This window comes from Pleurodeles waltl, chromosome 4_1 (assembly GCF_031143425.1).
Source record: "Pleurodeles waltl isolate 20211129_DDA chromosome 4_1, aPleWal1.hap1.20221129, whole genome shotgun sequence".
Taxonomy (NCBI): domain Eukaryota; kingdom Metazoa; phylum Chordata; class Amphibia; order Caudata; family Salamandridae; genus Pleurodeles; species Pleurodeles waltl.
Window position 1 is genome coordinate 156051799 of NC_090442.1, and position 17281 is coordinate 156069079.

At 45.4% G+C, this 17281-nt stretch overlaps 1 protein-coding gene across 6 annotated transcripts in view; it reads right to left on the minus strand.

Moving 5' to 3' along the window:
• Positions 1-17281, minus strand: part of CNOT4 (CCR4-NOT transcription complex subunit 4) — a 534336-nt gene that overhangs the window by 499746 nt on the left and 17309 nt on the right. The window lies entirely within an intron of this gene.

Below are 17281 nucleotides of genomic sequence, written 5' to 3' on the forward strand. Positions count from 1 at the left end.
TGTGTTAATAATTTTTAATTTTCTAGGCTCTCGCGGACCCCCTAAGAAGGCTTTGCGGACCCCCAGGGGTGCCCGGACCACAGGTTGGGAACCACTGATATACACTGTTTGAGCAAAATACGCTGACAACCACAGACAATGAAAAGCAAGAATGCATATTTAGATGCAGATGGTAATATTGAGAAAGAACGTCTGACACCCAGATTTGCAGGAATATAAAAAGGTTCTCAATTGAAACACACTCTAATAAACGAGATGGATTATATGACATATACAACTAGGCCCAACTTTAATGATGTTTTGACTCCTGGAGAACTGATGCGGCCTTGATGTGTTTGCTACTTGAGGTGGGAGGGAACGGGCACTGACGGCCAATAGCCTGGGAGGGCACGGGCACTGACGGCCAATAGCCTGGGATGCATTTTCCTCTTTTCTATTTTCTATTTTCGCCTTGATTGCATCTCAAGGATTCTCCCATATATTTTGCTTTCTGAGCACCATTAGCTGTTGGAGCAAATGTGCTTTCAGTACTCCCCGATAGGCCTACCCCAGCCGTCATTCTACTTGCCCAATACTCTCAGCCAAGGAGCGAAGAGGCTAATGGAGTCTTCCTATATTGCCTTTCATATAAGAATATGAAAATCAGTTACCTCTTTGGGGGTGGGTAGTGGACCCTCGTTTGAGGCATTTCATGATGTTCGATCTCACTGCTTCAGGGATGGGCCCATAGCTCCCCCTCCTGAAGGTCATTGTGTACTTCCGTTCAGCTGTGCCAGTACCACTTCAGGTATAGACCCAGCAGAAACACACAAAAAAGGGGTGGGAGGCTCCTTGCTAGAAGTCTAACCACTGGCAAGCACTCCAGGTAGCACTCTATTTCCTCGTTCTTTTGCTCACTATGCCACCTCAGCCATATGCAAATCAGTCTTGACCCCCTGTTTCTCATGGGAACAGTCCAGCACAAACTGCCAGGCTAGGTCCTCCTGAACTGGAACACAAGCAAAAGGTGATGAGAGGAATGTCTGCAATCTGTCTAACCACTGGCAATCACTTGGGGTAGTATTCCAACCCATCATTGGGAAGGTACCCCAAGCAATTGCCAATGGTTAGGCAAATTACAAGCATTCCTTCCATCACCTTCTGTTGGTTTCATAGAACCACGTTTTAGCATTAGCTCACACTCTCAGATCACACTACCAGTCTAGCAAGAAATGAATAAACATACACCATGCAACTTTTTCTTTATTCAGGGATATCTAATAAATGACGCACGAAGCACATCCTATTTGTCAAGTGTGCCTCAACTTGATCAGACGTGTCAAGATCTCACCCAACTTTCATCACACACCTCTAAGACAAAATAATCAAGTCCACCTGTAATCATTCCAGACAGTTATCCAGTGCCACCAAGCTGCACCAGTCAGTTGCACATTATAACATAGTCTTGATTTGTATGGATTAATTTCGGTAGTCTTTACATTTCTAATACATGAAGCATTTTAAGACATGGCCAATATATCAACGCCAAGAGCTGATGCGAAGATGGAAAAAAGCTAAACTAGGAAAGCTTCCACATTCAAGACACACAAGTATATTATCATATAAATAAGTCCGAAAGGTGCAATTTTTTCTCTCCAAAACTTGTATCTAACTAAGTATTCTCCAGGTGATAACTCACATTGGTAACTAGGTGTCTTCGTGACTAGGGCGAGACCTCAGTTTTCCTAACCTTTTCCACTAACGTATTGTAACAAAAGGCAGCGATGAAAAACATTTTCCTACTTACTGTAGCTAAGCAAAACCCATGCACTACTTGCAGTATATTATCCTATCCTCTTACAGCACTAACAGGTGCAGAGAAGCTAATCGGTAGTGGCCCAAATATTTACATATAGACCCATACAGAGTCTGTATATTGGAGGCAAATCTTAAATAATAACACTATCAGAGTTTTACACAAGTCAGTGCAACTGAAATATAATTTGTGCTCTGTCTGACTTCTTGGAATTTACTTGGGAATCCAAGCTACTTTAAATTAACTGGAGTAAGAACAACGTCAGAGCCCACTCAATATACGGATTGGCCACTATTCAACAATGGCATAAACTGCAGTACATAAAAAGACCTTACTAAAGGAAGGGGGCTAATTCCAAGGACCAGCTTCAGGTGCTATGGTGAGGTAGAAGCGGATATGAAAAGATACCACCAGCCGCACTTGTATGGGCCTAAAGTAGACTGTGACATCCATAAAAGGGCATCCATGTTAGGACTGGTCAAACCGAGTCAACCAGATTATTCCCATTCTGCCATCCTAAGCCTGAAACAGAAGAGAAGCTCTGCTTTCCTATTAAGGGCCAAATCAGGCTTGCTTAAATTTAATCTAGCTAAGAATACTGAAAAAAGCAATTCAAAGCAGAGACTAAATGTCAAGATCATGGGTGTTTCACCAAAATGTATGTCTTCCGAAAGCTGAACATGCACATAAAACAATGCAGTAGAAAGACACAATCAATGAAGCTCCCCACAAGTAATGGGCAACCATGTTGACCTGAAGCCAAATATAACACCACAGCTGTTACAGGTGACATCTTCATTACCCTTGACAGGTGGAAACACAACAACCCTCATTCTCCTTAACCTCTGTGCAGCATCTGATACGATGTCACACCCCATCCTCATCAGGCACCTGTATGACATGTGCTTTTAAAGACCCGCAATCTGCTTGATCTCCACATTAACGGATAGAACACAATCTGTTTCGTCTGGCATCTTACTCCACAGAAATGCACAAACTCATCTGATGAGACAATCCAGGTTATCGCTCAGCCCCACCTTTTTCAACGCATACATGATCTCTCTGGTCAAAATCATCTGCGCACACAACAAACATTCTGCCCTAAGCTGCCCAAAAAAAAAAAAAAACACCTCAATCTCTTTCATACTAGGCGTGGGTGGTGAACTCCACTCCGTTCACGGAGTTTGCCAAGATTTTCCCACTCTGAGCTCCGTTTAGAGCACGGAGTTGCAAAGAATTCAGCAGCGCCGAGTTTTTGTCTTGTTCACACTCGCCAACGTTAAGTTGGCGATCGCAAACAAGGAAAATCTTACTCCAGACCACCTGCCGGCGAGATTTCTGAACTTGGGCGGTCACAGATGGTCACTACGACTTGGGTTGAGAAATCTGTTTGCATTGTGGAATTTGCCGCTCAAGTAGAAAATTTACTAGAGCAGCAGAAAAGAAGCAGCGTCCTCTTGCGCTGCGTGTGGTGCCGTTCGCACTGAATTTACAGCGTGGGACAAACACCTGGCACTAAAAATCAATGCGGATGGGGCAACCTAATGCGCTCTTCTGTTTGCGGAACTCCACGTAGCGTGGTGGAGTTTTCTGGTCACATGGTGGCTGTTCACACTCAGACCCACATCCGTCACCCATGCCAGAAACCTCAGCATAGTGATAGTCAACAAACTGAAACGAACGCACAAGTCAAAGCCATCATTGCATCCTACTTCAAATATAGATGCTGGGGAAGATCTCTAAATGGCTTCCACGCAACACTTGAAAAACTGTTAATCACGTCCTAGTCACCAGTAAGTTAGATTATGGGAACACCCTTTTCGCCTGCATCACCAAGAACTCACTAGAAGACTACAAACCATTAAGAACTGGGCAGCCAGACTCATCCTCAACCCTCCATACAGAACACACCTCACACCACACACCACCGAGCTCCAGTGGCTCCAGATACATAAACATGCTCATTTCAAACTCCTTACCAACACACATTCAAAGCACTACACAACTTAGGCTCCACCTACCTGAACAACGGCACATCCTTTCACCAACCACCCAGACGTCACTGCAGAACTCCTACTCACACATGCCACACATACACAGATGAGGCAGACCAGTGCTTTCTGACATCACTTCTCAAGCCTGGAACAACCTTCCACTCTACATCAGAGTATACTCTCTTCCTGAATTAATCAAGAAGCTGAAGAACTGGCTTTTCAATTAAGCAACCTACCATAGGCAGGGCTAGAGACAGACACACACACACCCCTTCCGCCACCCCTCTATCCTTCTGCCACCCCTCCAGCCCCCCCAACCCACTTAGCAAGTCCTCACAGGTGATTGCGCGCTTTACAAATACACAACTGTTCTCAGTGACCCTGACCCTGGTCTCCAAGGCAGTAGACAAAACTCTTCCTGATTAAGAATTGCAGGAAGTTGTTTATAGAGAATTGAAGCCAGAGCGGTCACTGCTGATGAATCCAGACTAAAGATCAAAGAAAATCTCATGAGTCTCAATAGATGCCTAAAGCTGAACTGCCACTGCTGTTTCCAAGACCGAAAGCAGATAGGATAACTCTAAAATCAGACAGTTTTCTTCAACAAAGGAGAGTTTCTAGGCCTTTTTGAACTCGTCTGGAACATGTGCATCTCTAAAGGAAGTGTTTCGAAAAAGTAGTAAAGAGGAAAACGTTCTTTCATGATTCTAACAACAATTATCCACCCAAGAAGTTGGCTTCAAGCAATGGTTCACATAAAACGTCATCAGTTTATTCAGAGAAACATATAGAATAGCAACACAGGCCTTAACTTGTCAGGAGTACAAATTTCAGCTGCATGAGATCTTACGTTTGTTGATCAGAATGGTTAAGATCCTGACTCACATGGGTGGCAAACTTGCTATTATAAAATACAAATTATCACCACCTGAAAAGCTGGCAACACATCAACAGTGTCTTGAGGAACTAAGAAACTAATTATGACATTATGGTTCTACAGGTAATGCAGGATATTAAAATGCTGCTGGCTCACTGATCAGTGAGCTAGAAAAGGAAGCTTTAACAGCAATGCTGCCCAAGCTATATTTTTCCCCAGACCTGGCAATGTTGTTCTGTCATCAGTAGAACAGAATTTTGACCATACGTTTTACTGTGCACTAAACTAGAATTTCAGAACTTTGAATAAGTGTTATGTTGTTCTGCTAAGGAGGATGATGTGCTGCCTTTTGTGCAGTTAAAGGAAGCAAGCTACTGCATCAAGTGTTGTTGGATTAGTGATGCTTTCTGCCTGGAAAGTGAAACCTTATGAAGCATATGAGAATGTGAATATGTAGGACTGACCAAAGTTAAGCTGAGCACGTAGGTGGGTATGCTCCTGGTGAGGTGGGTGTTCCTACATAATATTCTGTAATTAAATAGAGATGCAACCATTTTATACCAGAATGTGTTCCGCCCTCAAGGGTCAATTTCTGCACAGACAATGATAACCAACATACTTAAAAGTAAGACGACTTCACTGGCCCTTAGAATCATGAAAGGAGGGGTGTATTCAGAGATCCTTCAACAACGGAATAGAAGTTGAACTGAAATAACACAGAGGCAGCTGCACTTTTTTGTTTTTGTTAAGGACATAACACATCTAGTAGCAGCCAATGGACCCAAGTAGAACATTTTTGAAGTGTTCCACAACTCTCCTCACCCACCGATGCAAGGAGATGTTTCATCAAGCATGAGAGTTTCTAAATTATTCTAAGCCATAACAATCATCTTGTCTCCAATGACTTCATTTTATCCCTGATAAACAAGTTACTTACTTTTGGTATTGCACTATCTGGTAGAGAATACATCTAGCTGAAGATTACCTTTGAATTTCCCCAGGCATCAGACTGCACCCCAAAACTATTGCGTAAGCAATACCCCCTCTGCGTGCTGTCTGGTGGCTCTGTTCGATTCCACGTGGAAGCACCAGTATTGGTGCCAACCAGCTGCGCGGACATCCATTAGTTGGTGTGTGTAAGGCATCTGCAGTTCGATATAATCTCAACCAGATAAAGCATTAACGGAGGGACGTAACTGATTCATCTGATATCTCTAGCAGCAGATTCCTTACCTTTGAATATATACCCAAGCCATATCTTCCTGGCGGTGGGCTGCTGACAAATTTTCTACACTAGGAAGTCTTGCAGGAGCCACCGGACGAAATGCCCATCTCTGTGGACCCGACTGTCTAAGCAGTAGTGTTTCACAAACATATGCAGTGACGCCAACGTTTCTGCCTGACAAATTTCAAGGACTTGACCACCACAAGCTAACTACGTGGCCGCAGCTTTGCCCCTAGTGGAATTTGCCCTCAAGCCCTTGAGAGACTGCTTCTTGGCCAGTGCACAGGAGATTTTCATGCACAGAACGTCACAGCGCAAAATGTTCTTTTTTTTTCCCAGTGCCGTCCGACCTTTCTTTGCTCCCATAAATAGGTGGTCATCCACCCAGAACTCTTTTGTGCAGTCAGGGTAGAATGGCAAAGCTCTTTTTGGGTCCAACCAGTGGAGTCTCTACTCTTCCTTAGAGGGATATGACAGAGCAAAGAAGGTGAGCAGGGTGACAATCTGTTCCAAATGAAATGGGATAAGCCACAAGGATTACTTGGGGGAAGGTCATTCTTCATCTTCTTGAGAACTCTGGGCATAAGTGTTATGGGCGGAAAGGCAAACAGAAGGCCTGAACTTGATTCACGACGAAAAGCATCGTAGAGTGATTGCCTCCTTGGAAACTCAAGCGCACAATACGGCCGACATTGCACGCTCCCTTCAGAAGAGAACAGATCTAAACAAGGCTTTCTGTATTGCTGGAAAAGTCCTTGCGCCTGTAATGGAGACACCACTGGTGACCTATTAGGCATTGAAGGCTGAGTTTGTCGGCACTGGCTTTCCGTGAACCTGCCAGGTGTTGAACCACCTGGGTCATGCCCTGCTGTTCTAAAGGGTCCATGACCCTACCCCACCCTGCTTGTTGCAGTACCACATGGCATGAACACCTCCACTAACATCTCCTTGACAGAGGGAAGAAATGCTTTCAATGCTAGCCAGATCATCTGGAGCTCCAATAGACTGATTTGGAGTCCAGATTCCACTGGAGACTAGAATCTTCTTATCTCCAGCTCTCAGAAGGCTGCCACATCTGTCACTACTGTGAGGTCTGGTCGGGGAAGGGAGAAGAGTCTGCCTTTGACCCAATCGCGGTTCGTAATCTACCATTCCAGGTCTTTTGCAGCTCCGTTCGAGATCTGCACTATATTCCTGATGCTGCACCCACTGGAACTTCAGGTCCCACTGCAGAGCCGGCATATGCCATCTGCCATGATTTACCAGTAGGATGCAGGAAGCCATGAGGACCAGCAGCCTCAGTCAGTCTCACAGAAACCCAGAACCCAGGCCGAAACTTCAGCATTATAACCTGATTATCCTGACTTGCTCCTCAGGAGGATAAGCACGAAACTGCACTGTGTCCAGAACAGCTCAGATGAAAGAGCATTTGAGAGCGAGTCAGGTGTGACTTCAGCACGGTTACAGTGAACACCAGCAAATGCAGAAGGTCTGACGTAGTTTGGAGGTGGGAAATAAAGGTCTAGGGCGAGGCCGCCTTCAACAGCCAGTTGTCGAGGTAGGGGGAAAGCTAAAAGCCCTAACTTGTGCAGATGAGCTGCAACCACTGCCATCACCTTGGTGAACACCAGAGGTGCGCTGGTAAGACCAGAAGGAAGTTACGTGACCAAAAGTGCTTGTGACTTACCTTGAACCGCAGTAACTCCTGTGGGCAGGCAGGAAGGGAATGTGAAACTACACATTGTGTAAGTCCAGCACTACCAACCAGTCTTCTAGGGCAGACAAGACCTGAGCCAACGTGAACATCTTGAACTTCTCCTTCCTGAGAAAGAATTTTATGGTTGGTAGGTCTAAAATTGGGCAAAGACCCTTGTTCTTTTTGGGAATCAGAAAGTAGCAGGAATAACAACCACTGCCTACTTCTGATACCTGGACACTTTCTATAGCTCCCTTGGACAAGAGAGCTCTAACTTCCTCTTGGAGCAAAGGGAAATGATACTCCACCAGGCATTCTTATGTTGGTGATATTGGGGAGGGAAGGATTGAAAAGACAGGGCACAGCCCTTCTGAATGACCTGCAGAACCCAAGTGTCCAATGTAATGGACTGCCAGTGGAGAGGAGTTGAACTCTACCTCCAACTGGGCAAGCATGGTCCTGCAGAATCAAACCAGGAGGGCTTGGAGGCTGCAGCTGCTGGGGGTTGGGCGGCAGATGACTTCTGGCTTCCGGACCCTTTAGGTATCAAGACACCCAGCACACCTCCTTGGATAGATTGGGGAGCTTCTGCAGAACAGTGGCTGGCATAGGGCTGGCAGGGTGATACGCCCCTTCCGTGGCCATGAAAGGGGTGAAAGAAAGATGGTGGACGAGGGGTTACAGAGAGGCCATAGGACTTGGCCGCAGTCCAAGAGTCCCTGAAGTGCTCCAGTGCGGAGTCTGCCTTCTCAACAAACAAGCGAGTTCAGTCGAAGAGCATGTCCATATGGTTTGCTTGAACATTCCCCGAAAATCCAGGTGTGGTGCCGTCGACTAAGCAGATCTGCCCAGCTTGTCAGTCGTATCCAGGCCACACCTAATGGTGAACTCTGCCGCATCTCTCCCATCTTTCACTGCCTGGAAGAGGATGACCCCAAGCCTCCTTTAGGACCTGTGGCAGCACCCATGCAACCGTATCCCATAATAAGTTTGAGAAATGTCCCAATAAGCATGGGGTGTACACAAGCCTCAATGCTAGGCTGTTGGAAGAAAACTTCTTCCCAAATTAGTCCAGCCTCTTGGATTCTCTATCCGAGGGAGTGGAAGAGAAAGCGCCATGGGAAGTTGAAGCTTGGACTGCCAAGTTCTCAAGGGAGGGGTGTTGGCTGAAGAAACTAAGGTTGTCCAGTGCAGGGCGATGGCAGCAGGCAATCATCCTATTTACAGGAACACCTGTGTTGGGCTTGGCTCAAGTTCCCAGCAGGACATCCTTAAGTGCCTCATTAAAGGGGAGGTGGGGGGTTTGGAAGTGGAAGCCCCAGGCTGAGGAACTTCAATCAAGAGGATAGTCTTGACAGCTACTGAGGGCAGTTTGAGGACCTCTGCTGGTTCTGGGGCCTCCTCCGACCCCACGGAGGAGTATTTTAGCTGACAGGGGGTCGCTTTGGCTCCTGAAAAATGGAGGACGTGCAGAGTCAGATCTGGCATCGATTTTGCAAAACCGTGCCTGGAACGCCAATGTTCTGAACTCGTTGGGTCGGCTGACAGACGAGGCGAAGTCAAAGTCCACTTAGACTACTACTTATTTGTGTGCCTCTTTCCTGAGTGCCCTGAAGAAGAGGGAAGAAGAGAAGTTAGAGCTCCTGGAGCGGTTCCAAGGCTTACTTCTCGACCAGAACCTCCGAGGAGTGCCGGGCCGCAAGCAGCTTCAGGGACTGCTCCCTCAAAGCCTTTAGTGCCATGTCCCAGCAGTATGGGCACGACTTCCAATCATAGGCATGCAAGGAGAGGGTCCATAACCAACATGGCGGGGCGATAGGCGCTATGAGGCTTGAATCCTACCTTTCTAGGAGGTCATCCTCGACACACTAACAAAAATACTCAACAAAATGTCCAAAAAAAGCCTTTAAAAATAAACAGTGGGGTAGCTCTCTTTGGATCTGCGCTACCTGCCAGGGAAGAAAAGAACAGACGTCCGCGTGTCTGGGTAGTGCCTATATAGGTGACCCCAAAGTCACATCTGGTGCCAACGACACCACATGGAACCCACATGGGTACAGCAAATGTTTCCGGATCCAGTCTGACACCTGGAAAAATTCAAAGGTAAGGAATCTGCAGCTAGAAGTCTCTATCAGATAGACTGTTTAGACAAAAAATAAATAAATAAAAAATACAGAAGGGTGAGAAAAATGTTATCTACTTCATATCATTTTTATTGTATTGCTGGATGTTTTCACCTGCTTTTTCTTTTTTTGCTCAGTTAAATAAAAGATGCATTGGCAATACGTCTCACCTATATGTGCTCCCTCAACTTTGTCAATATTTTTTAGCCATGTTGTACAATATAGTGGCGGCTGTGCAACATCACTGAAAGAAAGTGCTGTGACACAGTCAATGTTGGCCGGAAACTTTTTTTTTCTTCAGTTTTTTTTTTTCTTTAAGACTTTCAACCATGGTGCACAGCAGCTGTTCTGCTGCACAAGATGGCCTGAAAAACATTGACAAATCCAAATAGTACAGCTGTTTGTCTCCAGCGATACTTTATTTTTTATTTTTGCCATGCTGTGTAGCAGCGCAGCATGCATCATAGTGTTTTTTTTTTTTTTCTCACATTAGGCTACGGTGCAGTACAAAATAGCTAAAAAACACTGACAAAGCCAATAGATCTTGCATAAGAAACCTACTGGCTTTGCCAATGATTGACAAATTAAGGTATCAAACTCACGTACAGACAGTAGACAGGGTTCTTAGGAAAAGATAAAGCTGAGGGAAGGGACAAACTAATAAAGGAAGTTCACGGGGAGCATACATTTTAAGGTCCTCAACTCACCAGTCAACCCTTTGTTTCCAAGGTGATCACATGTGTTACCTGGGAACCATGTACAGAAACCACCAAGCAGTGCTTGCAGTATTTCCTAAACAGAAAAAACCTACCTAGTAAGGAGTTTCCAAATACAGTTTTTGTAGTATAAGCAACTCGAGTTGGTAAATTTAAGTCTTTTTATAACATGGTCACATAAAATTGGGAAAGCCCAGCCTAACCAATTAAAAGAAACTCCGAAGAGCAATAATAGCACGAAAAGGTTGGAATCTGAATCAGTGCGTGCAGAGCACAATGGATATGTAGCCCACTGCTTTACCCTCCCTGCCACCTCTTCTTCGCCTGTGCTATTTTTCATTGCCTGTACCGTAGTTGGCAATTTGTTTAAGTAACTATCTCTACCATAACACAATCAAATGCACAGAATTACATAAGACAAGCTCTTACTCCTTCTTGAGCTACTCCCATCCACACTGCTGTGTTTGTCAGCTTTGCTTGATACACTTTTGTCCTTCAATACTTCGGTATGAATTTCAATGATATATGCAACGTAATCATAAAAATCTCCTTTTCTAAACAAGTTCCGATCTCTGTCACCTATTCCTACCGGGGACCGAAACGTGTTACTGACGATTCAGTTTGATTTTAACATGAAGAAATAATACTGTTGTAGCATAATGCTTCCTTACCATTTATGAGTTTCTATTTGCTATATACTAAAGGTGCGCATAGATGTCAGCATTTGGGAGTTTTAGTGTATAAAAGCAAAGGAAATTGATGCCCCCATTACTCAGCATTGGTCTATAACACGTCTTAAGCAAGAGAAAGTAAATACAAGCATTGGTAAAGCCAATCGATCTTGGCAATGCAAGAGCTATTGGCTTTTCCCAGTGTCTTAACACCCACCCCCAAGACTTTGGAGTCAAGGAGTCCCACCCACACTTCTGATAAATGAAAGTGAAGAATGGTTTAATGTGTATGCTGTAGCGAAATACACTGTTTCGTCGACTCGCTAATTGCTGCTTACAAAAAACAAAATACATACAGAAAGGAAACTTTTGACTTTAGACAATTATATTTAATGGTACAGGAGTACATTTCATGAATCGATTGGCAAGGGAATTTTTTTTGTTTGTACCTAATGTAAAATAACAGTGGTTCGTAATGCAGCATGTCCCATTACAGCATAACTAGCTCTGCTTACATATGATAAATTAGGCACAAGGGAAATTTTGAACGAGCGGCGCTTGAAAGACGCGCTCTGCCCACCTTCTCTGCTGCGCTCACTTTTACCACCAGAAGCAGTGCTACAGCAAGAACTTTTTAACTACACTTGAAAGACATGGACAAAGAAAATACAAAGAGAAACAACAGTTCTTTCCCTATTCCAAGATAGCTGTAGATCACACACACGGGGAAGGAAACCCTTCTCTAACTCAAGGATATAGATAGATGTATATTCGCTAGAGACACCCAGAAAGCACAGCGATTATTTTGTACCCATTTTAACAATAGTGACGGCTGAGCAAGTGAACAAGATGGTTACCATCAAGATGGTAATTGCTGGTGTACATCTAAGAAACCTCAAGTAAGCATGGCAACTGTCACATCAGGGCTAACTACATTTGTGTGCAGCTCTGGAGCAGGTAGGAAGAAGAGGGTTGGGTGATGAAATAGGTGCCCTTGGAAAAACCCAAATGTGGCACGATGAGGACAAGATTTACTGGCCTATTTATACAGGAGCTTGGAACGAAAGACTGGGTGATCTGCTCTTAGAGAGAGAAAAAAGTAGTTCCTAAAACATATGCTAAAATGGTGACCAGTGAATTGATCTAGTGCTTCGTCCCTGCTCTTGGGAAGGGCAAGACAAAGGGAGAGGCGTGACACATTCATGCCATGGATAAATGGGGAGAAAGAATATGAGAGCGATAAAGCCAGCAAAAAGGAAGCCTATTGGCAAGATGAAGATAACAAACTATATAAACCTGTCTCTAAGAGATAGCACATGCATTGTTTAGCGAGACCTTAAAAGGGCAACAGTCCGAGCACAAGCAGAGGAAAAACACTAATAATCAATCAGTACTTGCTTCATGCTCCAGGAAAGACAGAAACACACAAATAAACTGCAAATCTGATGTGGATTCATTGCCAATGAAAAGCAAGAAAATGAGTGACGATGAAGCTAACCAAGTGATGGGTGAGCTCGAAGCTACCAGTCACCGCAACTTTCTGATTTGCTAATGATATTGAGGAGATTCTGAAAGCTGACCTAGGAATGCATTCTGACTATTGCTTGCCATTGGCTTTGTAGTTGGTGTAGGAATCTGGCTTGGGGTGTGGTGACCACCTATGGTGTTATCACCTCATACCAGGTATCCCCTATTAGTTAAGTGAAGGCAGTGTCTAGGAAGCTAGGGCTCTCTAAAGGTAGCTGTGGATGGGCAGCCATGACTTATCTAGGAGACATGCAAAGTTTATGCAGTACCACTATGGTCACACAGCACTTACACACATGAAAGAACCACACAGTCGTACAAAAATAAAAGGTACTTTATTATGGTAACACAAATACTAAAATACTACATAGGCAAGACCCCAACTGGAGCTAAGTAAACACATTATATACACATTAGCAATCAGTAAATGGCATGGAAAGCAATAGGCAATGGCAAAAGCAATAGCAAACAGTGAGGGGCCTAGGGGAGGGCGAAACCATATACTAAAAAAGTGGAATGTGAAAGGCAGTCCCCCACCCAAGGATGTGGAATCAGGAGAAGGGAGCTGGAGGAACTAGAAACCCCAAAAGGCAAGTACCACAGTGCCCCCCCCCCCCCCACACCTCAGCATCCAGAAGAGAAGAGATAAGTACCTGGTTTTCCCCAAACCCAACCGGACGACTTTGGAAAAGGACTTGGTAAGACCCAGACAAGACTGGAAGAAACCAAAAGGTGGACCATGACATAAGAGGACCTGCAGAGGAAGTGGACCAAGTCCAGTTCGAGTTGGAGTGTCCAGAGCCACTACCCACCCTTCTATGGATGCAGGACCAGGTCAACGGTGAACGAAGGTGGTGGAAGGTGGAAAGAAGGCAGTGCAGCACAGCAGCAGAAGAGGAGTTTCAGAAGTGAAGCAAGTGATGTCCCACATCAGCAGTTGTGATGCAGTCAGTCGGTGGTGCTGGAAAACCACCAACAAGCCTTAGCAAATGAAAGAGTCGGAGAAGATGTTTTACAAGGCTGAAGAGGACCAGCAAGGTCCAGGGGACTCGACCTAAGGAGGGGAGTCTGCGGTGACCCTCTGCAGCTGGGAGAGTCACAAGAGGAGGCAGCCCCCATAGGCAACCCACAGGCACAAGATTCGCAGTGAGGCCCACACTTGAGGAGTCCCATGTTGCTGGATCAGCAGTCAGGAGACACTGCTGGGGCTACAGGGAGCATAAAGATCCTTTGGAGGAGGAACAAACAAGCCTTGGTAGCTGCAAGAGTTGCGGTGCACAGGGGTACTGTCCTGATAGGAGAGGCAAGGGTTTACCTTCTTCCAAGTTGGACAGGTGATAGAAAGGACCAAGGGGGCCACTCCAGACCACCACCTGTAATGCAGGACCCACGCAGTTCCGCAGGAAGAAGATCCACGCAGCCAGTCATTGTTGCAGTTGGTGCCTGCAGATACAGGGAGTGACTCCTTCAATCCAAGGAAGATTCCTTCTTATATCTTGGTGCAGGCTAGAGTCGCATCGACCTCAGAGGATGCACAGCCGGGGAAATGTTGCAGTAAGAAGCTGGAGAAACTATGTTGCAGAGCGGGGTGGTGGCTGGAGTTGCAGACTGTCAGTTCCTGGAGGGTCCAGTTGCAGTCCCAGTGTCGAGAAGACGAAGTAAACAATGCGAAGGAGTCCTGCTGGAATCTTGCACATCCAATCTGAGGACCCCCCCCCAATCAAGAGGAAGACCCTAATTAGCCCAGAAAGGGCGAATGGTCACATAGCAGGGTGACCACTTATTATATGGGGGCTGTGACTTTGGCTGCTTGACATGGCCACTCAGAAGCTCCCAGGGGCCTCTGCCCACCTTGGATTCAAGATGGCAGAATCAAGTGGGCACCTGGATGAGCTCTGGGCACTACCCCTGGGGTGGTGATGGACAGGGGAGTGCTCACTTCCCTTTCCATTGTCCAGTTTCGAGCCAGAGAAGGGACTGGTGGGTCCCTGGACTGGTGCAAACCGGTTTATGCATGGAGGGCACCAAATGTGTCCTTCAAAGAATACCAGTGGTTTGGGAAGGCTACCCCTCCCCAAGCCATGTAACACCTATTTCCAAGGGAGAGGGTGTTACCCAACTCTCCCACAGGAATTTCTATGTTGTGCCTTCCTCTGCCTGAGCTGGTCAAGCAGCAGGAGGTCAGAAACCTGTCTGAGGAGTGGCAGGAGCGCAGGCTGCCCGGAAAACCCCATAAGACTGGTAGCAGCAATACTGGGGGTCCTCTAAGGAGCCTTCAGAGTGCATGGAGTCATACAACTAATACTGGCAACAGTATTGGGGTATGATATCGACATGTTTGGTATCAAACATGCCCTTCTTTGGAGTTATCATTATGTTGCTAGACACAGCTAGTGACCTGTGTCCAGTACACAGGTAAAATTGCTTCCTGCACTTACGAAGTCTAGTGTAATGGAGTTGGAGTTGGAGTTGGTAGTGACATCTCTGCTCATGCAGGGATGCCCTCAAACACGGGTACCTGCATCCTGCCCTCTAAGCTAGGAGGTCCTACCATAGGGGTGACTTGCTGTGACCTGTAGTGAAAGGGTGCATGCACCCTTTCACGCATGCTGCAATGGCAGGCCTGCAGACACATTTTGCATGGGCACCTATGGGTGACACAATACATGCTGCAGCCGGTGGGGAACCCCTGGTGCCCCAATGCCACCAGTATGCCAATTGTGGGGTGTTTAAAGTCCCAAACAATCAAATTTAGAGGGAGAATGCAAAGTCACTGGGGTCCTGGTTAGCAGGATCCAAGTGAACAGTCAAAACATACTGGCAGCAGGCAAAAAGTGGGAGTAAACATGCCAAAAAGAGAGTACTTTCCTACAGTTTGTAACTCAGATTTGCTGGCTTTATTTGCTTAAGGTTGTCCAGCTTGAACCTTCCCTTGCCAAAACCTTATTTAAAGTACCCTTCAGAGTGCTCCCTTTCTGTAAATACCCCTGTAAATCCTGACCATCTTGTCACGTTAACTGTGCATTCCAAGACAGAGGTCAAATGTCAGACGTGGTCTTCCAAGGGGGGTTTGTTTACTTTTCTTTCTCGGACTTCAAAGGGAAAGAATGTGCCTAAGAATCTTGCTGGATATTAGGGGTAGGACAGTGTTTTTTCCCCGAGCAAACGACATTTAAATGAAGTGTGTACATTGTTAAGAATATATCAGAATGAGGAACACAAATGAAGCACATTTCTGTTATTTCTTAAGTGTGTTGGAAACAAATATTTTTATATGATCAAAACAAATAATTACACTAGGTGATGCTATTTCCACACATTTTACCATGCACTATATAGTTGTATTAGTATACCCGTATATGTCCCAGCAAATGTAATGGTCATTTCAACTGAAAATGTGTTGCCTACATTGGCAGTCTGAAACCACACCATGAATACTCCACTCTATCCCACTCTACTTCGCGCCACTCCGTTCTACACAACGCCTCTGGAGACTCTCCCCTGCACCACTCAACTTTAAGCCCCTTCACTAATCCACTGTATGCCACTCTAATCTACACCATTACTCTCTATGCCACTCTATCCTGCACCACTCCTGAAACATACTGTGCGCCACTCTACTCTGCGCCACTCCACTATGGCATCATGCTCTGCTGTGCGCTGCTTCACTCTATAGCAATGTGCTCTGCTGTACACCACTCCACTAAGTTTAAGCCAAGCTGAACAGCAGCCATGCTGGTGTACAACATGGCTAAACACATTGGCAAAGCCAATATCTCTTGCATAGGTTTTTCAAGTAACAAACGATCTTGCAAGCGACAGTGCACACAATATCTGACGAAACCTAAAAAAATAACAATTAAAGGACGTTCTGCCCAACGTTTCATCAACATGGGTAAAAAAGTAACCCACATTTTACCACACAAACCATGGCAAATCACGAATGGTTTTGGATGCACTAATTCAACAGGGTGCCAGGCTCCCGAAATTATTGGAGGGTCTCAGGTCATATGAGCAGGATCTGCAGAAAAGACCCAAGTATTAACACTCCACCTCAGCCATGAAAACATGTATTTATGCATTTTATACAATCCTAAGAAGCAAAGCGGACCTCCGCTGAACCCCGAAAGCACAGACAAGTCTAATGAAATAGGTGAAAAATAATTGGCATAGGTAGGGTAAAACTGTATTACTTCATTGAAGGCACCTGTCCTTTAACCTCCTTTGTCGAAGGAGTGGCAGCTATCGTCTATGCTTATCTCAAGGGTAGAGCATGTAAGGTGGGGGCTAGAGCGTCTGACAATGAAGATGGGGAACCAGGTTTGAGTCTTGGCAGAGGCTCTACATCTTGTGATTCTCCACAAATCAGTAAATCTCTCAGTAATGAACTGGTGCCTGTGCAAAGCGCTCCGATACCTTTGGGTTGCAAAGGTATAAAATAATCGTAAAAAAATAAACAGATAAATAAATAAATAGGAATGCAGGGCTAATTAAAGAAAGTAAAAAAAAAAAAATTTAAAAAAGTACTGCTAAGCAATTTAACAAAGGAGTGAGGTGGTGGGAGGGACAGGCAAGCCACGGACTGGAATGGGATGCAAATAAAAAGTATCTTTAAAAGTGGAGGGGGACAACAAATGAATGCGAGGGGTGGGGAGTA